A 24,311-nucleotide genomic window follows, 5' to 3' on the forward strand; every position below is an offset into this window, starting at 1 on the left:
AGTTGTTCATTTAATTTATATTGTAGATAACATGGTGTGTGGTGTCACACACAGAAGGTCATGTTATTAGTTCCTTATAAATTATAAATAGTAGCTCACGACTAAGATGGATAGGAACAAACCATTGGAATAATCGTAGTGTAATTTGGTATTAGTTTATCTTGACTATAAAATTACACTAGTACACTCTGAGTGTATTGAGCAGGATTATTTGAGGTAGCTTTTTTATACTAACTACATAAAAGAACAAGGTCTCAGTTATTATGGAAGTGCATACTCTTAATCCCGATATAATAACAAACACGTATACTTAATATCTATTTCTTTGACTTATCAATGGGTGAGATTTATTTTGTTAAATCAATAGGCCCCATGAGTTAGAAAATAATATTATTTATATGTTGGGTTGTTGATTTTAAAAGAAACTGTGTCCTAGTGTTCTAGGTTGATGATGTCCCCAAGAAGAGCTCATAAAGATTGTCATGTAAACCCTGCAGGTGGACTTAGTCCGACATGATAATAAGGTTGAGTGGTACTACTCTTGGAGCTAGAAATTAATTAAGTGAGTTGTTAGTAACTCATTTAATTAATGGGCATTCGATATCTTAAACACAGGGCGATTAACACGCTTATAATAAGAAGGAGCTCATATTGTAATATGAGATTAGTGTGGTAGTTCAATAATAACTCTTTAGTGGTATGAGTTATTATTGATGAACTTAAGTTGGGTGTTTGGGGAAAACACAGGAAGCTCAAGTTCATCGGGAGACCAAAACCAATTCCTCCTCTTGGTCCCTATTGTAGTCTCTTATTTATAAAGTCTTATATCCACCAAAAACCCAACTTCTTACCCACCTTAAGGTGGTCGGCCAAGCCAAGCTTGGAGACCTAGCTAGGGCCAGCTAAACCAAGGCTAGATGGGTTCAAGTTATGGTCGGACCTAGCTTGGAGCCCAAGCATAGATGGCTGACCATATCACATTAAAAGGAGATTTTAATTTTTTAAAAATCTTTCCTATTGTGAAAGCCATGATTTTAAAAGAGAGTTTATAAATTTTAATATCTTTCCTTTTATAAGTTTCTGTTGGTGCGGAAAGCATCCGACGATCGAACTCGTGTTTTGATAATGGCAAAAGATTCAAAGTTAAGGTGTTTTGTGATTTAACAAGTCTGCTTGAGTATTTCAGGAAAGTCCTAGCTGCGGTTAGGCAAAGGGAAAACCCTAGGGGATGGTAACGCTAGGTCATAGGGGGCGGTAACCCTATGCAGAAAGTCTTGGTAGGTCGATGGCTTCAGGCAAAAGTCCTAGGGGGTGGTAACCCTAGGTGGAAAGTCCTGGTGTCGCGAACCAGGTGAAAGACTGGACTAGCCGGGAAGCGGATGTCCAGCAAAAAGTCCGGAAGCATCGAGTGCTGAGCAAAAGTCTAGTTGATCTGGAGGATCGCACTGGCAACAGGTAAATCTCCTGAGTGGAGTAGCTGAGGACGCGTTCCCCGTAGAGGGAACAGTAGGCGTCGGGTCGACCTAGGGTTTCCGGTCGAAAATTCGAAGTCAGACCCGGACAGTCCGGAGACTGTCATAATATTCTTTATCATATTCATACTATTGTTTTATGCTAACTTTGTGCTGCAGGGTGTTTTTGTGATTAACATATCTTGCAGGGACCAAAGTGCACAATTACCCTCAGATGAACAGTGTCCGAGGCGCCTCCATGAAGCTTGGAGGCGCCTCGGGTGCAAAACCTGAGCTGGCTGTGAAACCATCTTGGAGGCGCCTTGGACAGAAGCCTGAAGGTGCCTTGAAGGGCGTTGAAGGCGCTTTCAGGTCGCAGCAGTCAAAGGCTTATCACAGCGAACTGATCGGGATAGAATTCATCTTCAAGGCGCCTTGGATCTTGTTTAAGGCGCCTTGAACACTGAATAAAAGCAGGGGTCAAGGCAGCAGCTGCATCAACAACTTCCAAGCGATTCTTCTGCATTCAACGGCTAACGAACTCATTCCGAAGTGCTACAACTCGACACTGACGACCTGGAGCTTCAACTTAGCATTTTAGTTGTCGGTATAAAAGTTTATTTACGTTCTCTATTTTGCTTCTTGTACTTAAACTTGTAAATCTATTTGAGCCTATAGTTGTTGCCCACAGTAAGCGATCAAGGATCGCGGGCCTTTGAGTAGGAGTCGCCTTAGGCTCCGAACGAAGTAAATCCTTCGTGTCTATGTTTTCTTTATTTCATTTCCGCTGCTTTAATCTCAACGAACGTTTTACGATTCCGATAATCGAACGAAATAGCCGCGAGCGCTATTCACCCCCCCCTCTAGCGCGTCTCGATCCAATAATTGGTATCAGAGTGGGGTCGTTTTGAATTGGTGCAACCACCATTCAAAACAATTTTTGTGGTATTTTTTTCGGAGTCAATTAGAAATTAGCTTAGTAGCTAAAATTCTAATTCTTTTTCAAATCGGTGTTGCTTGAAGTTGGTCAATACCACTTGAGCTCGTTTTTTTTTATTCTTCCCGCACTACTAATCCAAGACTCAGTCTTGGAACATATCTTCTTGTTTTTAATTTTTTTTGCAAGATTTAAATGGCCCAACAAGAGGGATATAGCACTGTTCTGTTAGTTAGAGGCCTAGAGCCAATCATTTGATGATTGTATTATGGACTTGTTGTATCATATTCTTATATAAATAAAAGGCATTTTGTTTTGGTTATTATACTTACTTGTATTAGTGCCAAATAAACTAAGTATAATAGCGTCCTTGAGTAGAAGGTTCTCACCTATATCAATCGGTTAGTTGAACCGATAGTGAGATGATATAGGGAACACTACTCTTAATCATTTCTAGTCGAGTATTAACATTCAGGGACAATGTTAATGTAATAAGACTAGCATGTAGGTCAACTCGATGACTTGATCTCACAAGTCATGGATATAGAGATATCAAGTTGACACATGGGTATGCATTGGAGAATGTATACTGAATGACCCGCCATGAGAAAGTATCATGGATCGTTATATGAGTGTCATATATTTTCTCATGTGGCTATTAGTATGACTACTAGTCCTTGAACCTGAAGTCACCATGGATCCCTACATAAGAAGTTATGTACTTTGGTTTCGTCAAACGTCACTTATAACTGGGTGGACTATAAAGGCGATTACTGGGTATGTAATGAATTATGCAGAGGGATGTGAGTGATGTAGATGAGATCTATCCCTCCTATATGACGGGAGCGACATCGATATTCTTGATAGAGTGAGATCACGAAGTGCATGACCATGCCCAAATGCGTCAATATGAGATATTGAGCTCATTTGATTTAGTGAGTATACTTGGAGTTCAAGATTTAGATTGGTCAGAGGATGACATAATCTATGTCTCACATTATTCAATCTAGATGTCTAGAATAGAAGGACACTTGTCATATATTGTGAGGAGTCATAATTAGTAGTCACAAGGTGATGTTGGATCTCAACATTCTTGTAACTTGGGTAGAAATGATGTGTTGCTAGATACTGCTCATTACTTATGCTCCTAAATGGATTTAGGGGCATTGCCAACGTTACAAGAACCTATAGGGTTACATACTAAGGACAATTAGATGGAGATTAGGTTCATATGATGAACCAAGAGGATTAGATTCATTTGATGAATCAAATTGGATTAAGAGTAATCCTAATTGGGCTAATTGAGTTGGACTTAAGTTGATTCATGTGTTCAGTGAGTCTAATTTAGATTATGACTCATTGAATCAATTTAATTAAATGAATTAGATTCATTATATTAAATTGGCTTGAATTAAATGGTTGGATTAGATCAACCATGAGATAGATTAAGTCAAGTTTGACTTGACTTGAGAGGAAGATGAAGAGTCAAGTTTGACTTGACTTTATGCCACCTCATTGGTGAGTTGGCATTGAGTGGGCCAATGATGATGCTCCACATCATCATGGTTGCTTAAGTGGGATGCCACCTCATGGGAGTTACCAAGAGTTGTGACTCTTGGCATTCCATGGAGGTTACTACATCTCTTAATGTGGTCGGCCACATCAATTGGATGAATAAGTTTCATTTTGTGAGTAATTCTCATTGATTCCTTCATCTTCTTCCTTGCTCCATTTTCTTCTCTCCCTTCCTCATCTTGCCGAACCCTACTAAGGTGCTAGCACACTTTAGTTTGGTGATCTCCTTCTTGTGTTCGTGTGGATACTTCTAGAGGGTTGTCTACTTTGACAACCTTGAGATCCGGCACCATTGGACGAGCGGGATTCGCGAAAGGCACGCATTAAGGGTATATTCCTTTTTTCCTTTGTAGATCTACTGTAGATCGAGGTTTAGAAACTTGTACTCGTATTTTTTGAAAGTTTTATTCTTCGCACGGATCCGGTGGCGGGGTTTCGGGGTTTCCGTGACGCTGAAAAGCGGTTTTTGCGGCCCGAAAAACCCAACAGTGGTATCAGAGTCACGTGCAAAGACTTGTACGAGTTTAATTTGATTTTTTATGAAAAATATAGGTTCTGTGATTTTCTGTATATTTATGTTTTTTATGATTTTTATGAGTAATTTTCTCGTAGAAGCGAAGCACAAGTGTTTATACACTTGTAGGTTTCGACTACCAAGAAGATTTTTCCCAAACGGCAAGGTTTCACCCAAAAAATTTTGGGGACAGCGGACTAAGGCACTGTAGGATCGCTTAGGGACACTCACAATGGTTAGATCGTGGGTAGGGGCGCTGCCCCTGGCCCCGCAAGGGGATTCGTTCCGCGATTGCGCCCAAAAACCGCTAAATGGGACCGCCGAGAATTTTTACTCGTAAAAATTGTAAAAATTGGTATTAAAATTGCAGAAAATTATAGAAAATACATAATTTAGAATTATGTATAATTTGTGATAGTCATGGCCCAAAAAGACCCAATTAGATTGGTATATTTTGTGTTGTAATTCATAATACGGCCTGCGTGCTGTCATGTGATTGTGTGTGCTGTATTCTTGATACGCGACCTGCGTGTCGTGCCTTTCTACATTTATTCTTGTTGTAAATTAGTTTAGACTCGAATATAACTCGAGTTTTAAAATTGTAATGTACAAAATTGAAGCCATGGAAGGTCCACTCGAGACGGAGTTACGAGGAAGGCGCGAGCAACACAAGGTGGTCAAAGGAAGGAGCTTGAGAAGCTGTTGACCTTAGGTTGACCATCCGATCTTCTCATTGGCTTGAGAAGATCGTAGTAGGACCATGACTAATCACAAATAAATTTAATTAATTGCTTGTGTGTAGACTTCTAATTAGACTTTAACCAAGTCCAATTTCGTCACCTTGGCCGGCCATCCCAAGCTCCTTCTTATAGAGCTTGGAACAAATCAGCAAGCTGATTTGCCCGTTACCAGTCGACTGGTCCTTGGTGTCAGCCCAACGGCTCTCTACAGTGCACTAGTCGACTGCTACAGTCATCAGTCGACTGCTACAGTACTGCTACAGTAACGCTACAGTAAACCCTAATTCTGGGATTTTACCTCGAGTACATTCACTCATCACTCGTTCTCGCCCGACCAACCTAGACCTAGCCTTCTAGCCTCCTTCATCAGCCTTGCGTCCCTCGGATGCCTCCCCATCCTTCACGTCTTGCCTTCTGGAACTTTCATCGGCATTGTCATTATTGTCGGGTCTTCCTTTGCCAAGAGGCTCCTCACCTACGGGACTTCATCCATTGCCAAGTCACACTTGGACTTACGTTGCCAAAACTACATGCTTGGACTTAAAGACTCATCCTTGGACTTTCCTCCTTTGCCAAGATCACACTTGGACTTTCCTTGTTGTACCTGTATCTTGCACACTCACAATGCATATCAAATACAACAATAAACCTAACTTAAACCTTTGCCCAAACATCAAAACCTAGGGCACCAAGATTGCTTCAACAATCTCCCCCTTTTTGATGTTTGGCAACCTGTTTAAGTTAGGGAAACATAAATGCAATACATATGCAAATAAATATGCAAATCAACTCATGCATAAATAATGAAACCTAAATCCCTAGGCTCCCCCTTCACCTAAACTCTCTCGAGCTAGGATTTCCCGCAAAGGTAAACTTCTCCCCCTTTGCCTAAACAATCGCTCCCCCTTCACCTAAGCTCCCCCTCGAGCTAGGATTTCTTGCAAAGGTGTATAGGTTTCTCACTTAAACCTAAACTTCTCCCCCTTTGCCATACATCAAAAAGAGCTCTAACAATATCCCAATTGTTGAAAACATGTCATCCAAATTGACCCTAAACTCATGTATTTATCCCCCATGGATCTCATACATTTAAACGAGTTGGCACGGTCAAGAACAACGTTGAAAAACACTTTTAGGTTGGTATCAGTCGACTGAACTTGGTACTAGTTGACTGCCCCCTTCGACACAACCTTACAGGAGCATTCTGTGATAAAAAAATACTGTTACCAGTCGACTGGTATTGGTAACAGTCGACTGCTCTCATCAAAAAGAGCTTACATAAACATTCGATACTCAAAAATACTGTTACCAGTCGACTGGTATCTGCACCAGTCGACTGGTACCCTATTTCTGCAAAAATCAACCTTTTCTGGTCAACTTCAGAAATGCACCAGAAATTCTACAGACCTCTTAAAAATCCCAAATTTTGTGGAGAGGTCTATTTTATCCATATCTACTTGGGAAAAATATATATAAAAATATATTTATCACAGATCCCAAGATTGACACAAAATTCAAAACTAGCTAAATGATTCAATTGAACATTGACCTAAAGTCCTAGTTTTGGCTTCCTCTTGATGTATCTGCCCATACTAAACCACAATACTTTCCTAGCATGGGTTTATATGGCATCTATACATCAAAAACTAATTTTCATGCAATATGAACCCAATTCATATTTCTATGCACGAAATACATCCCAATTGTGCCAACTCACTAGGTTAGAGACTTAAGTCTGTCTCCTAACCACTTGGCACATTTGATAACCCATCTATCATGGGTCCCAAAGGCTCTTCCTAACCTTAGGAATCTTAACCTTAGTCACCTCCCTTGGTGACTCATCCACTATGGCTAGGCCATTTCGGTGCACCTCGGTTGATACTTGGTCTACTAAACTCACCTTCTTAACCTTAGACACCTTGTCTTTGGTTAATTTCTTCTTGTCCTTAATCTTGGACACCTCATCCTTGCTATAATTATATGCTACCCTAGCATATTCCTTCTTATTGGCCTTGGATGACTCTTCCTTATCCTTGGTAACACCTCCCATACCAATGTCATGTGCTACCTTAACACTTGACCTCCTTTTGGTCTTGGAAAAGATTTTTATGTTTTCAAAGAGTAACTCCCACTAAAAATATGGTCAAACTTCTATCATTACACCAACAATGACTTGGGATTTCTAAATAATTAGGAAAACCAAAACTCGAAGTTTTGAGGTTCAAAATTCAATAATGAAACTAAACCTCAACCGAAACTTCACTTTGGTTTTTCTTAACCAATCCATACTTGTTTTCATCATGAAAACTCATGTAGACATTATTTAGGGTACTTTATCAGGGAAAAATAGTTTTCTATGAAAATACTTCCTATTTTCAAAGATTGACACAAATTTGAAAACTCTTGAAAACTTTAATGTTTTCTCCTAGTTTGTGTCTAACTTTCCAATGATGATTACTATCAAAAGATAGTCTTCATCAAGGTTTTTCAAAAGTATTTTGAAATCATTTTCAAAACCAATATCCAACCACGTTCTTTGGGTTCAATGCACATGACTTGTACATTAGTTTTCCCAATGATTGGAAGACACATAACTATGTGTTTTGATGAACCTAAAACTCAACAAGATGCACTGATCAACATCTTGAGTTTTGTTCACCATCTTAACATCTCACTTGTATCTAACGTGTATTAAAATACATACAAGTCACCTTATAGTTCTTTGTGAGATGTATATTTGGTCTTGCCCTAAACTAAGGGATCATGCATCTCTATCTAGGCATTGTAAAAATCATGATCATTCATCTAGGATGTCACTTGATATGATCCCTCTTGTTGGGACACTTCCATACATAATAAATGTCTTTTGTCATTAATTACAAGGAAATTGACATACTGCATGATGATTAATGGCATACATCAAAATAAGTAATTTTCAAAAGCAAAGAATGTTATAGCTACATGATGTATGTATGACATGACATGGTATTTTTGTATTGTTCATAATAAAATGTGAATGCTAAATATGATGTTATGGCATATGATGGGCAAACAATCATGGCAAATTAGCATAAATAAAATTTACCTAGATTACCTATCTAAGTATTCTTAACCCTAGCTAACTCAAAATTTAACCCTAAATTGCCCAATTTTATCAAGAAAATGTCAAACCCCAACTTGACATTTCTTTAATTTCTTTCTAAATTTGTGCCATTTTAAATTAAACAAATTCCTCAAAGTATGACACATTTTACTCTTTCCAAGAGTAAATGAAATCAAATTAAGACTTAGATTTGCCTTTAAATACCCTAAGAAGATACCAAAACCCCAATTTGATATTTCTTATGTTTTTCCACATTGTGCCAATTTAATTCAAATATAATTCCTTAATATTTGGCACACGTTACTCTTTCCAAGAGTGACAATTTGAATTAAGGTTTACATTTCTCTCAATTTCGTAAGAAAATGCCGAATTCTAAATTTTAGTATTACTTTTGCTTCTCTCTAGTGTGTCAAATTAAATTAGATTTAACTCCTCAAATTTTGACACATTTTGCTTTTCAAGGCTTTAATCACATTTGATTAAAGCATGAGTTTTCTCTTAATTCCTTAAGAAAGTATCAAAATTCTAACTTGATTTTTCTTATACTTTTCTTAAGTATGTCAAGTTAGATTAAATTCAACTCTTCAAATTTTGGCACATATATTACTCTTTCAAAGAGTAACCCTACAATCCTTTTCATTTTCAAAGGTTAACAATAACCTTAAAAATACTCTCAAGTGTCAACTTTAACAAGTTTGGGTTAACTACCCTTCCAATTGAAGTTGACACTCTCTAAACCCATCTAGGGTGTAGAGACTATACTCCTAGGAACCCAAAACCTATTGGTGCTCCTTGGATGCTCTAGGTACTCACTAGGGATGACTTCCCTAGATACCTTACTAAGGACCTTTCTAGGCTTCTTAGAAGCCTTGATCACTTCCACTAGGTCACTTCTAGGGCTAACTCCCCTTGTAACCTTATTTGTGACTTTGTTTGGCCTTTTTGGAGCCTTAGTCACCTTTACTAAGTCAACTCTAGGGATGACCTCCCTTGTGACCTTCTTTGTGACATTATTAGACTTCTTAGAAGTCTTAGTCACATTGGTCTTTGCAAAAGTACTCTTAGGGACAACTTCCATTGTACTTTTAGCTTGACCACTAGTCCTAGGTTTGGTTCCATAACTATATGGAACCCTATGAAAAGAAGTCACATCCTTCTTGGCTTTGGGTTTGTATCCCAAACCTCTATAACCATTGGATGACTCTTGTCTAGCTTTTCCAAGGTTGTGCTCACTTTTCCCCTTAAGTAAGTTTTCCATTCTTGCTAAGGTTCTCTCTAAGTTATCAAGTCTTGACCTTAAGACTTGGTTTTCCCTTACTAAATCCATAGATTTGGATTTTTGTTGATTCCTATGAGCATTGCTAGCCTTAGGCTTATATCTAAAGTCCCTAGAATTATTGCCTAAGTAGTTATCTACCTTCCTAACCTTAGATATGTTAGATCTAGCATGAGGAGGTATATATTTGTCCTTAGGTTTATCATGCATTCTATTTTCATGATAAATAGCATTATAACGATTTAAATTTGAATTAGCATTCAAATTAGGGTTTACCTCCCTTACCCTTGAAGCTCTCTTCTTCTCCCACTTCTTCAAGTGCGCCAATTTCTTGAACTCTCCTCTCCTTGGGCACTTTGTGTGATAGTGACCCCACTCACTACATGTAAAGCATCTAATGTGCTTCTTCTCCTTCTTCTTCCTACAACTCACATTAGTTTCTAAATTAACTTTAGTGAGTTTAGGTTTTACCTCCTTTACTTTCTTGAGTGAAGGACACCTACTCTTGTAGTGCCTCATCTTACCACACTCAAAACATTTGATGTGGTCCTTTGTGCTCTTCTTGGTAGTTGAGGTGGAGGGTTGAGCTTCCAAGATCTCCTCTTCCTCGGATTTCTCTTCCTCCTCGAATGTTAACCTCTTGTCAACATCGGATTGGTCCTTCTCTTCTTGGACCAATGAGTCATTCTCCTTGGGCTCTTCTACTCCTTGGAATTGTGGCTGGTCTTCATGATAGGCAATGATCTTTTTCCAAAGATCACATGCACTTGTGCATTCACCTACACTCACAATGATATTAGAAGGTAATAGATTTAACAAAAATTTTGTTACCTCCTTATTCGCCTCCGCTTGCTCCCTTTGTTCCTCGGTCCAATGTCGAGGTCGGAGGGCCTTCCCCTTTTTGTCCGTAGGAACTTCAAATGGGTCACTCAAGACAACCCATTGGTTCCAATCCATTTGGAACCATGTCTCCAACCGCTTCCTCCAATAATTGAAGTCTTCTTTGTCGTACGAAGGTGGAATGTGGATATCCCATCCGAGCGGTCCTTCGGACTCCATATTCTTCTTCCTCTAGCTTCTTGCTCTCTTGGCGGCTAGTCCGTAGAAGAGCGACCTCGCTCTGATACCACTTGTTGGAACCTTGACGTCCGCTAGAGGGGGGGTGAATTGTTGGTGCGGGTAGCACTAACGGTCTAACCCAGGTTTTGATGAATGACAAATAAGTTAAGTTAGTTGTGTTGTTATCTGACACTTTGATCAAGTGTGCAGGAAAAGTCCAGCTAGGTCGACGGGCTGACCGGATAGCTGGCGAGAAGTCCAAGCGGGTCGACGGGCTGACCGGACGCTTGGCGAGAAGTCCAGCTAGGTCGACGGGCTGACCGGATAGCTGGCGAGAAGTCCAAGCGGGTCGACGGGCTAACCGGACCTTGGCGAGAGACGGGTCGACGGGCTGACCGGACGTCTGGCAGGTAAGTCACGGAGGGGAGTGACTGTGAGGACGCGTTCCGGGAAGGGACATTAGGCGTCGATCCGCTTAGATCCATTTCGGATGTCTAAGTCGAGATCGTGACTAGATTCCGCTCGGAAAGACGGAATCTAAGTCATACTCTCTTTATCTATCTGTTGAACTTTAACTGTGCTAACCATTTGTTTTACGGATATATATTTACCTCGGACTAACCTTGTTTTGCGAAAAAGGAGTCTTTCGAACAAGGTGGTCCGGCGCTGAGTCCGGGCCGGAAGGATCCGGCGCCGAAGGCTAATTTTATCCGACACCTCGTCGCTCACGTGAGCATCTTGATTTGAGCATCACGTCACACTCCAGTGCGCCAAGGGATCCAGCGCCTAACAAGATATAAAAGAAGCCCTGCAGGAGCTTGAGAATCAACTTTGATCGAGAACTCTTCACGATCTTGCCGGCGTTCACGCTCAGTCGACGCCAACAACGCTCCGACAAAAGTGCTCTTCCGGTTTTGTTTAATTTTCTTTTGTCGATATTGCTTTATTATTATCAGCATCTGTACTTTTTCTGTAATCATATTTCGACTTGCTAGTGATTGCCCAACGAAAGTGGTCAAGGACCACGGGCCTTCGAGTAGGAGCCGTCACAGGCTCCGAACGAAGTAAAAATATTTGTGTCTACTTTATCTTTTTCCGCTGCGCTTAAACTCTTGTTTTGCGAATCGATATTCACCCCCCCTCTATCGAATATAACGGTCCTACAAGTGGTATCAGAGCAGGTACCGCTCTGATTTGGTGCAACCACCAATCAGACAGGGGTGAATTTTTTTTTAATTAATTTTAAAACTGGTGTTTCGATAACTTAATATTTAACTAATCAATTTAAATTAGTGCAACACGAATCTAGTTTTTTTTATCTTTTTCTTCCCGCACTACTAATCCAAGACCAAGTCTTGGGATATTTTTTTTTCTTGGTTATTTATCTGTGCACAGAATGTCCCAACAAGAAGGATTCAGCACAGTGCGACCTCCACTCTTCAACGGGGACGACTTCCCTTACTGGAAGAAGCGCATGGAGGTCTACCTCAAGACAGACTTCGACCAGTGGATGAGCATTACGAAACCTTACAAAATTCCAGTGGACAACGCCGGGAATCTAGTGGATCCTGAAGACTGGACAGCAGATCTCAAGAAAAAAGCATCAACAGAAAATAAAGCGATCAACACTCTACAGTGCGGATTGACAAGAGAAGAACTGAACCGAGTCGGTCCACACAAAAATGCTAAAGAACTATGGGACAAGCTGATCGAACTGCACGAGGGAACAAGCGACGCTAAGGTAACAAAACGAGACCTGCTTCTAAATAAAATTTTTAATATAAAAATGCAGGAAGGAGAAACAGCGAATCAACTACACGCGAGGATCAAGGACATCCTCAACGGGCTTCATGCAATAGGCCATCAAATGGAGAACAGAGACTTAATAAGGTACGCATTAAACGCCTTTCCACGTAACAGTTTGTGGGCATCAATAGTGGATGCCTACATAATTTCTAAGAATCTTTCTAAATTAAAATTGGATGAGCTTTTCTGTGAATTAGAATTGCACGAACAAACTAATGCTGGAGCCGAGAAAGGTGTAGCCTTATTTGCAGGTTCCTCCAAGAAAAGCAAGCCTGAATTTGAAGAAGAATCTGACCAAGACTCCGAAAACGAAGAACACCTGGTGAACTTGGTAAGAAAAATGTTCACCAGGAAAAAGAGGAGCTTCAGCAAAAAGGATCTTCAAAAGATCAGCTCTCCCTCAGAACAAAAGAACGTGACTTGCTACGGCTGCAACAAAAAGGGACATTACAAGAACGAATGCCCAAAACTAAAGTTCGACAAACCAAAACCAACAAAAAGGAAAGCACTCAAAGCAACGTGGGACGACTCCTCAGACGAATCAGAGGAAGAAGAGCAGAAACATCAGAGCCACCTCGCACTGATGGCCCGCGAAGCCGAAACTGAAAATGAGTCGGAAGATGAAGACGGGTCTGAACCCGAAACAAGCCACGGGTCCGTACTCGTTTCCGAAGGTCCGAATGAGGTATACTTTAATTTAAAAAAAAAATTTAGAATTATTTCCTGTTTAAGTAGCAAATTAACTAAATTAGAAAATGAAAACAACTTACTTCTTGAGGAAAATCAAAACCTCAAGGAACAATTAAAAAATTCAAATCCAACTCAAGATCTAACACTTGAGGAGGAGAATTTATCATTAAAAAATGAAATAAACAATTTAAAGGAGATGTTAGAAAAATTCACAACAAGATCAAAAAAATTTAGACTTAATCCTAAATAATCAAAAAGCATGTTATAATAAAACCGGACTAGGATATAAGTCGAATTCAAATAAAACCTTCAAATCATTAATAACCCAATACAAGTCAACCAATCTAGCTTGGGTTCCGAAAGCGTGTCTAACCATGCAAGTAGGACTTAATCAATATTATATACCTAAAGAAAAAATACATTATATAAATAAACCAAACCAAAATCCAAAATACAAACCTAAATCAAATTCAAAATCTAAACAGTTTAAAAAAACAACAAAATTATCACCAAGTTAACTATAACTATAAAAAGAATCGACACAAGCCTAAAATCAAAACTTAAATTAATGGCCAATAATTCAGGGGGAGGCTCCAGAATAGCTGGCACCTCCAAAACTAACAAACCCGGCAGGGCAATTAGAATTAGAGACCAAGTTTAAACTTGAATCATGGTATTGGTGAAATTTTTGGATGATAGTACGTTAGGGAAACTTAGGCATCGCATGTCTAGAAAGATATGGTTTCGATCTGGTGCATTTGGCCAAGTGGAACTGACCGAAGCTACCCTTAAACGAATCCTAACCAGTTAGACCAAGATTTAGTACTAAGTTCCATGGATAGGACTATTCGGAAAACCTCGAAAGGTTGGTTACTTCTAATGATGTCCTTGTGACTCACCAAGCTTAGAAGTTTATCCGAAGAATGCCTATTTGTGGAAACCAAAGCTAAGTTTGAATCTAACACAAGTTAAAACAAAACTCTGTAATCAAACTAATTTCATCTCACAAAATCATAGGATTCCCTGATTGATAATATAGATCGGGTGAGATGAATAAGGCTTAAATTTTAATTTTAAAAGTTCTTTTAAACTTAAAAATTAATTTCAAAATTTTAATTTTAAACTTAAAAATTATTTTCAAAATTTTAATTTTAAACTTAAAAATTATTTTCAAAATTTAATTTTAAACGTAAAAATAAATTTCAAAATTTTAATTTTAAACTTAAAAATAAATTTTCAAAATTTTAATTTTAAACTTAAAAATTAATTTCAAAATTGTAATTCTAAACTTAAAAATTATTTTCAAAATTTTAATTTTAAACTTAAAAATTAATTTCAAAATTTTAATTTTAAACGTAAAAATAAATTTCAAAATTTTAATTTTAAACTTAAAAATAAATTTTCAAAATTTTAATTTTAAACTTAAAAATTAATTTCAAAATTTTAATTCTAAACTTAAAAATTAATTTCAAAATTTTAATTCTAAACTTAAAAATTATTTTCAAAATTTTAATTTTAAACTTAAAAATTAATTTCAAAATTTTAATTTTAAACGTAAAAATAAATTTCAAAATTTTAATTTTAAACTTAAAAACAAATTTCAAAATTTTAATTTTAAACTCAAAAATTAATATTAATTTTAAACTTAAAAATTATTTTCAAAATTTTAATTTTAAACTTAAAAATTATTTTCAAATTTTAATTTTAAACTTAAAAATTATGTTCAAAATTTTAATTTTAATTTTAAAAATTATTTTCAAAATTTTAATTTTAAAACTTAACTCCAAAACCTAAAACTCAAAAAAAAAAAAAAAAATGCAGTCAAAAACCCGGGGCCGGCGCCCCTGGTATTCCCCTCCTCCCTATAAATAAGGGGCAGCAGGCGCCCCCAATTCTTGCACCACTCACTCTCACTTTTGCCAAGGTTCACTTCGAACCTCAGCGCGAAAGTACTTTTAACTAAAATTTTCTTACAGTGAAGACGCTGTCGCGATTCAACCGAGGTCGTCAGATCTATATTTATCGATGGCTCCTCGGTAAAACTTCTTCCCCTATCTGAAATTTTATTTGAAATTATCTTTGCAAACTCTCTTAGAATATTTTTTTAAACAGTAAGAAACGAACAAATACTGGTGCTGGACCCTCCAATGCTAGTACAGACCCTAGGTTTCCCACAGACGAACTTAGGATTAAGTTTGAGTCCACCATTTATAAGGCCATAAGGACTACCTGCATAGATAGATCGTTCTTTCTAAGGTCATGTCCCTCTGCTTTAGAGGTTATAGGCTACTATAACTTAACGAACCTTGTCGAATGTACCAGTCCAATAAGCATAAGCCTGTGTGCCGAATTTTGCAATAACCTAGTAAAAGTAGACGATTTCACTTATACCACTAGGGCAGCAGGCACTGATATCGTATTTTCCCCTACGACTATCCGAGAGTTTTTAGAGTTGCGTCCATCTACTTGCTCCTTTTTGTGCTATCCTCCGAGGGATCTACCATTCGAAGATCCCTACTCACATATTACTCTCGATACGATCTATTCGTATTTTTTCGGGGGAGAGAGAGATCCCACGGTGACACAGTTTAGGTCAGTAGAACTTCGAGTCCAGGACTACGCTCTTTATAGTGTTGTAGTCCTTTGCATTTTACCACTGACTACTCGGGACATCGCTGTGATGCGCCCATTCCATTCGTTCTTACTTTATGCCCTGATTCATAGGTTAGACATTGACATTAGCCTACACATCTTCTCCACCATTATCTATTCAGCTGGATTTGTGACTGACAATCGAGTCCATATACCATTTGGTCACATTCTGATAGCCTATATGTCCTCGTTGCACATTGATGTCACTAGGGGAGACGTTGCCCATATGACCGAGTTCGATGTTATAGCCGCTCGAAACTTTTCCCTAGCCGGCATCCACATAGATAGAGATGACGGGACTATGTCTTGGCGGAGGGGGGCACAGCACCAGCCCGATCCAGACGCACAGGTGGACGAGTTCATGCTCGCACTATTTCCAGAGGAAGCCGCACCGGCTCCACCACCACCCCCAGCTCGAGCACCACGACACGCTCCCCGCACTCTAGCCGACCGTATGACCGGACTAGAGAGAGCTATGGCGAGTCTCCAGCAGGAGAACTCTGACTTTCATCGGGACATGCGGCGAGAGGTTGCCGAGTTACGAGCTGCCGGAGTCACCCGACACACTGAGCTGATGGCACTTCTTCGATCCTTGGGATCTGGACCACCCCCTTCATCATCTCAGTAGCCTTAGTGATGACCTACTTCTGTAGCTACACTACTTGTAAAATATTTTGGATTTATCTAGTGGCGTTTCAAACTTACATTGAATATGTTCTATCTTAATAGGTTAGGATCTTTCAAAAATACTTTCAAAAATGATTTTACTAACTTATAGGCTAAACTTGTTTGCTTTCAAACTTTCCATTCTTAGACTTTCAAAAACAGTTTTGGCCTTAGACTAGTCTTGAATCCTTAGAAAGCATGTGCCCATAGGTCTAGTTCTTGAGCATCTCACCAACACCTTAGGTTTACCTTGCTTGTGTTTGATAAACATACAAAGGGGTGAGATGCATAGGCCAACTGTCTGGACTTAAGATGCTAATTTCAGTGCATCAACATAAGTCTGGACGTTAAATACAATTCAGATATTAATCAGATTAAAGTTCATCAGTCAAGTCAAACACTGACTGGTTGTAATTAACTTAATCTGACTAACCAAGTGAAAGCTACTATCTTCTGATAGTTAGTTAGTACATAATTGGTTAGACAATTGTTTAAAGTTATGTCGGTTCGGGGGAGGAATTAATTAAAAATTTTCCTTTATATAAAATATTTTAAATTTTGTTTGAAAAATGTTTTCTTAAAAATTTCTTAAACCTACTTTTGAAAATTAACTAAGCTGTTTTTAAATTAGGTTTTACATCTTATTGAAAATTGATTTTGAAAATTAGATTTAACTTAGTTTTGAAAATTGTGGAAATTAGATTTTCCAAAACTTAAGTTTACAAACTAAGCTTCTCAAAATCTTTTTCCTTAATTTTGAAAATCAAAGTTCAATAATCAATCTTCAAAATCAACTTGCTTAAAATTGTGAAATTTTTTAAATCAACTCAAAATTGTTTGTTTTAAATCACAAACTTTTTATCCTTTTTACTTAGTCTTTGAAAACTCAACTTTTCAAGTATTTTAAACCATAGTTTTAAAACTAGTACTTTTGAACTTTAAAAGTTTGATTTTTTTTATTTTACTTTATCAAAGTTAGTTCTCCCAAACTCCTTTGAAAACTAAAAATAAAGTTCAAAATCAATATTTGCAAACTGAAATTTGATTTGCAAAACTCAGTGTTGAAAATTATGAAAGTTAGATTTTTCAAACTTAAATAATTGTCAAAACTTAAGTTTTAAATTAAATCGTTTACAAATTTAGTGGTGAAAAATAAATCAGTTTTGGAAAAATAGGTTTTTCAAACTTAGTTTTGGAATTTTTGGTTTTGAAAACTTATGTTTGAAAAAGCGTTTCAAAGTTGAAATTTGTTTTGAATATTTAAATCTTAAAATTTAGACCTTATACACTTATGTTTGTAAATGTAAATCTTGAAATTTTTCTAAAAGCTAAAAACTACTGCTTTATACAAGTTTTCAAAACTTTATACTCCCCCAAGTCAACTTGATCTTTTCTTGGATTGAAAAATTGTACTTTTGTCCTTAAATTCTGAACTATGATTGTTTAAGTGTTATTCAGTAACTCTACACTATGATTGTTTACCCTTGTTTTTTTGATGATGAATGCCAAAGGGGGAGGAGGGTTAGGTGGTTAAGTTAGCTAAACCAATTTGAAAACACAAACTGAATTTAAAACCACACAAATGCATGTTGTTTCGTACATATGCTTTCACTAACTTAACCAGATTGTCATTCCATCAAAAAGGGGGAGATTGTTGGTGCGGGTAGCACTAACGGTCTAACCCAGGTTTTGATGAATGACAAATAGGTTAAGTTAGTTGTGTTGTTGTCTGACACTTTGATCAAGTGTGCAGGAAAAGTCTAGCTAGGTTGACGGGCTGACAGGATAGCTGGCGAGAAGTCCAAGCGGGTCGACGGGCTGACCGTACGCTTGGCGAGAAGTCCAGCTAGGTCGACGGGCTGACCGGATAGCTGGCGAGAAGTCCAAGCGGGTCGACGGGCTGACCGGACGCTTGGCGAGAAGTCCAGACGGGTCGACGGGCTGACCGGACGTCTGGCAGGTAAGTGAGGTAAGTCACTGGAGGGGAGTGACTGTGAGGACGCGTTCCCGGGAAGGGGACATTAGGCGTCGATCCGGCTTAGATCCATTTCGGATGTCTAAGTCGAGATCATGACTAGATTCCGGTCTCGGAAAGACGGAATCTAAGTCATACTCTCTTTATCTATCTGTTGAACTTTAACTGTGCTAACCATTTGTTTTACAGGATATATATTTGCCTCGGACTAACCTTGTTTTGCAGGAAAAAGGAGTCTTTCTGGAACAAGGTGGTCCGGGCGCCCGGAAGGCGAATTTTATCCAGACACCTCGTCGCTACGTGGAGCATCTTGATTTGAGCAGTCACGTCACACTCCAGGCGCCCGGAAGGGATCCAGGCGCCCGGAACAGCATATAAAAGAAGCCCCAGACAGGAGCTTCAGAATCAACTTTGACTGAGAACTCTTCTGCTGATCTTGCTGCTCGACGTTCAAGTGCGACGCCAACAACGCTCCGACAAAAGTGCTCTTCCGGTTTTTGTTTAATTTTCTTTTGGTCGGTATTGCTTTATTATTACTAGCATCTCCTGTACTTTTTCTGTAATCATATTTCGACTTGCTAGTGATTGCCCAACGAAAGTGGTCAAGGACCACGGGCCATCGAGTAGGAGTCGTCACAGGCTCCGAACGAAGTAAAAATATTTGTGTCTACTTTATCTTTTTCCGCTGCACTTAAACTCTTGTTTTGCGAATCGATATTCACCCCCCCCTCTATCGAATCTAACGGTCCTACATGAATAACGTCTCACCCAAAATTTAACTTCATATAATGTTAGTGCACAGCGGAATACAAAAACAAACTAACAAATATGAAAGTTAACCTAAAAACAAGAAGGAAGAAGACAACAAACCAAACACAAACCCTAACACACGGCGTTTACGTGGTTCGGAGATAACTTGCTCCTACTCCACGGCGTGTCCGTAAGGTGGACGATCCCTCAATCCGTTGGTGGATTAGTCCCCGGCAAACTCCGGCTAGCTCAACCTCCTTGTGGGTGGAGAAACCTCACCACAACTCCAACCAAGATCTCTTGGCACACAAAGATCTCTAGAGCACAAGTAGACTTCTAATTAGACTTTAATCAAGTCCAATTTCGTCACCTTGGTCGACCATCCCAAGCTCCTTCTTATAGAGCTTGGAACAAATCAGCAAGCTGATTTGCCCATTACCAGTCGACTGGTCCTTGCACCAGTCGATTAGTGTCAGCCCAACAGCTCTCTCAACGGCTCTCTATAGTGCACCAGTCGACTGCTACAGTCATCAGTCGACTGCTGCAGTACTGCTACAGTAACACTACAGTAAACCCTAATTCTGGGATTTTACCTCGAGTACATTCACTCAGCACTCGTTCTCGCCCGACTAACCTAGACCTAGCCTTCTAGCCTCCTTCATCAGCCTTGCGTCCCTCGGATGCCTCCCCATCCTTCACGTCTTGCCTTCTGGAACTTTCATCGGCCTTGTCATTATTGTCGGGTCTTCCTTTGCCAAGAGGCTCCTCACCTCCGGGACTTCATCCATTGCCAAGTCACACTTGGACTTACGTTGCCAAGACTACATGCTTGGACTTACACTGCCAAGACTCATTCTTGGACTTTCCTCCTTTGCCAAGATCACACTTGGACTTTCTTTGTTGTACCTGTATCCTGCACACTCACAATGCATATCAAATACAACAATAAACCTAACTTAAACCTTTGCCCAAACATCAAAACCTAGGGCACCAAGATTGCTTCAACAGACATACCTCTTCGCAGGTCTGATAGGATACGTCGTCAGCCTGAGAGATACTCATTTCTCTTGTCTGACCATAATGACGTTGTGCTCATAAAGGATGAGCCTACCACCTATCAGGAAGCTGTGATGAGACCAGATTCCGAGAAATGGCTAGAAGCCATGAGATCCGAAATGGAATCCATGTACACCAACCAAGTATGGACTTTGGTTGATCCACCTGAAGGGGTAAAACCCATAGGGTGTAAGTGGGTCTTTAAGAGAAAGACTGACATGGATGGACTTATCTATAAGGGTCGCTTGGTAGCTAAAGGTTTCAAGCAGATTCATGGTATTGACTATGATGAAACCTTTTCTCCAGTGGCAATGTTTAAGTCCATTCGGATCATGCTTGCTATTGCAGCATACCATGACTATGAGATATGGCAGATGGATGTCAAAATCATGTTTCTGAATGGAAACCTACTCGAGGATGTGTACATAACACAACCTGAGGATTTTGTAGATCCACAGCATAGTAGTAGAGTATGCAAGCTGCATAGGTCCATTTATGGACTAAAGCAAGCTTCTCAGAGCTGAAATCTTCGATTTGATGATACAATCAAACAGTTTGGTTTCATCAAGAACGAAGATAAGCCTTGTGTCTACAAGAAGGTTGTAGGGGATATAGTTGTCTTCCTCATATTGTATGTGGATGACATACTACTCATTGGGAAGGACATTCCTTTGCTTCAGTCTGTCAAGACCTGGCTAGGGAGTTGCTTCTTAATGAAGGACTTAGGTGAGGCATCCCGCATTCTAGGGATACAGAAATAGAGATAGATCTAAGATATTTCTTGGCCTAAGTTAGAGTACATATATATTGACAAGGTACTCCTTCGGTTTGTCATGCAGAACTCCAAGAAGGGATTTCTGCCGATGTCACATGGCGTGAGTCTTTCGAAGACTCAAGGTCCCTCTTCTAGAGAGGAGAGAGACCGCATGGATCAGATCCCTTATGCCTCAGTCATAGGATCTATCATGTATATGTACTCGACCTGATGTCTCGTATGCTTTGAACATGACGAGCAGATACCAGTCAGATCCAGGTGAAAGTCATTGGATAGCGGTCAAGAATATTCTTAAGTACTTAAGAAGGACTAAAGAATATTTCTTGATATATGGAGGCAATGATGAGATAGCTGTAAAGGATTATAGTGATGCTAGCTTCCAGACCGACCAAGATGATTATCGATCGCAATCAGGATTCGTATTTTGCATTAATGGTGGTGTTGTGAGCTGGAAGAGTTCGAAGCAGGACACAGTAGTTGATTCTACGACAGAGGCAGAGTACATTGCTGCATCAGAGGCAGCAAAGGAGGCAGTTTGGATCCGCAAGTTCATCACTAAACTTGGGGTGGTTCCCAGTATCGCTGACCCTATTGAACTCTATTGTGACAACAATGGAGCTATAGCACAGGCGAAGGAACCTCGCTCACACCAGTGGACCAAACACATACTACGGCGCTTCCATCTCATTCGAGAGATTATCGAGAGAGGAGATGTGAAGATATGCAGAGTACCTACAGAGGCTAACATCGCAGATCCCTTGAACATGGCTTTGGCACAGAGGAAGCATGATGGTCACACTAGGTCATTAGGGCTTAGAGCCTACACTGATTGGCACTAGTGCTAGTGGGAGATTGTTAGTTAGAGCCCTACAGCCAATCATTTGATGATTGTATTATGGACTTGTTGTATCATATTCTTATATAAATAAAAGGTATTTTGTTTTGGTTATTATACTTACTTGTAGTAGTGCCAAATAAACTAAGTATAATAGCGTCCTTGAGTAGAAGGTTCTCAACTATATCAATCGGTTAGTTGAACCGATAGTGAGATGATATAGGGAACACTACTCTTAATCATTCCTAGTCGAATATTAACATTCAAGGACAATGTTAATGTAATAAGACTAGCATGTAGGTCAACTTGATGACTTGATCTCACAAGTCATGGATATAGAGATATCAAGTTGACACATGGGTATGCATTGAAGAATGTATACTGAATGACCCGCCATGAGAAAGTATCATGGATCGTTATATGAGTGTCATATACTTTTTCATGTAGCTATTAGTATGACTACTAGTCCTTGGACCTGAAGTCACCATGGATCCCTACATATGAAGTTATGTACTTTGATTTCGTCAAACGTCACCCGTAACTGGGTGGACTATAAAGGTGATTACTGGGTATGTAATGAATTATGCAGAGGGATGTGAGTGATATAGATGGGATCTATCCCTCCTATATGACGGGAGCGACATCGATATTCTTGATAGAGTGAGACCACGAAGTGCATGGCCATGCCCAAATGAGTCAATATGAGATATTGAGCTCATTTGATTTAGTGAGTCTACTTGGAGTTCAAGATTTAGATTGGTCAGAGGATAACATGGTCTATGCCTCACATTGTTCAATCTAGATGTCTAGGATAGAAGGACACTTGTCATATATTGTGAGGAGTCACAATTAGTAGTCACAAGGTGATGTTGGATCTCAACATTCTTGTAACTTGGGTAGTAATGATGTGTTGCTAGATACCGCTCATTACTTATGCTCCTAAATGAGTTTAGGGGCATTGCCAACGTTACAAGAACCTATAGGATCACATACTAAGGACAATTAGATGAAGATTAGGTTCATATGATGAACCAAGAGGATTAGATTCATTTGATGAATCAAATTGGATTAAGAGTAATCCTAATTGGGCTAATTGAGTTAGACTCAAGTTGATTCATGTGTTCAATGAGTCTAATTTAGATTATGACTCATTGAATCAATTTAATTAAATGAATTAGATTCATTATATTAAATTGGCTTGAATTAAATGGTTGGATTAGATCAACTATGAGATAGATTAAGTCAAGTTTGACTTGACTTGAGATGAAGATGAAGAGTCAAGTTTGACTTGACTTTATGCCACCTCATTGGTGAGTTGGCATTGAGTGGGCCAATGATGATGCTCCACATCATCATGGTTGCTTAAGTGGGATGCCACCTCATGGGAGTTACCAAGAGTTGTGACTCTTGGCATTCCATGGAGGTTACTACATCTCTTAATGTGGCCGGCCACATCAATTGGATGAATAAGTTTCATTTTGTGAGTAATTCTCATTGATTCCTTCATCTTCTTCCTTGCTCCATTTTCTTCTCTCCCTCTCCTCATCTTGCCGAACCCTACTAAGGTGATAGCACACTTTAGTTTGGTGATCTCCTTCTTTTAGAGAGTTGCCTACTTTGACAACCTTGAGATCCGACACCATTGGACGAGCGGGATTCGCGAAAGGCACGCATCAAGGGTATATTTCTTTTTCCTTTGTAGATCTACTGTAAATCGAGGTTTAGAAACTCGTACTCGTATTTTTCGAAAGTTTTATTCTTCACACGGATCCGATGGCGGGGTTTCGGGGTTTCCGCAACGCGAAAAAGCGATTTTCACGGCCCGAAAAACCCAACATGTTCGTCTCCCACTGTTCTCCGGAGAAGACTTCGGGTATTGGAAGGGGCGAATGGAGACATATCTGAAGATCCAGTTCGACACCTGGATGATAGCCAAGATGGGACTGCGACTACCAACTGATGAAGACAGCAAGCCTACATCTTGCGAAAACTGGGATCCAGCCCTTATCAAAAAGGTGGAAGCCGACGCCAAAGCCACCTGCACCCTCCAGTGCGGTTTTACCAAGGAGGAGCTCAACAGAGTCGGTCCGTTCTCTTCCGCAAAGGAGCTTTGGGAAAAACTGATCGAACTCCACGAGGGCACTTCTGACACCAAGGTTAGTAAAAGAGATTTATTACTTAATAAACTATATAATCTAAAGATGCAGGAAGGTGAGACGGCAAGCTCTTTGCACACAAGAATCTAAGACATCCTCAACTCCCTCCATAGAATTGGGCAGAAGGTCGAGAATAGGGACATCATAAGGTATGCACTCAACTCTTTTCCTAGGAGCACATTGTGGGCATCAATGGTAGATGCCTACAAAGTCTCTAAGGATCTATCTTGTATTAAATTAGATAAACTGTTTTCGGAATTCGAACTTCACGAGTAGACTAATGCACAGCCACCCG

The sequence above is a fragment of the Zingiber officinale genome, chromosome 2B, assembly GCF_018446385.1.
Source record: "Zingiber officinale cultivar Zhangliang chromosome 2B, Zo_v1.1, whole genome shotgun sequence".
Classification (NCBI taxonomy): Eukaryota; Viridiplantae; Streptophyta; class Magnoliopsida; order Zingiberales; family Zingiberaceae; genus Zingiber; species Zingiber officinale.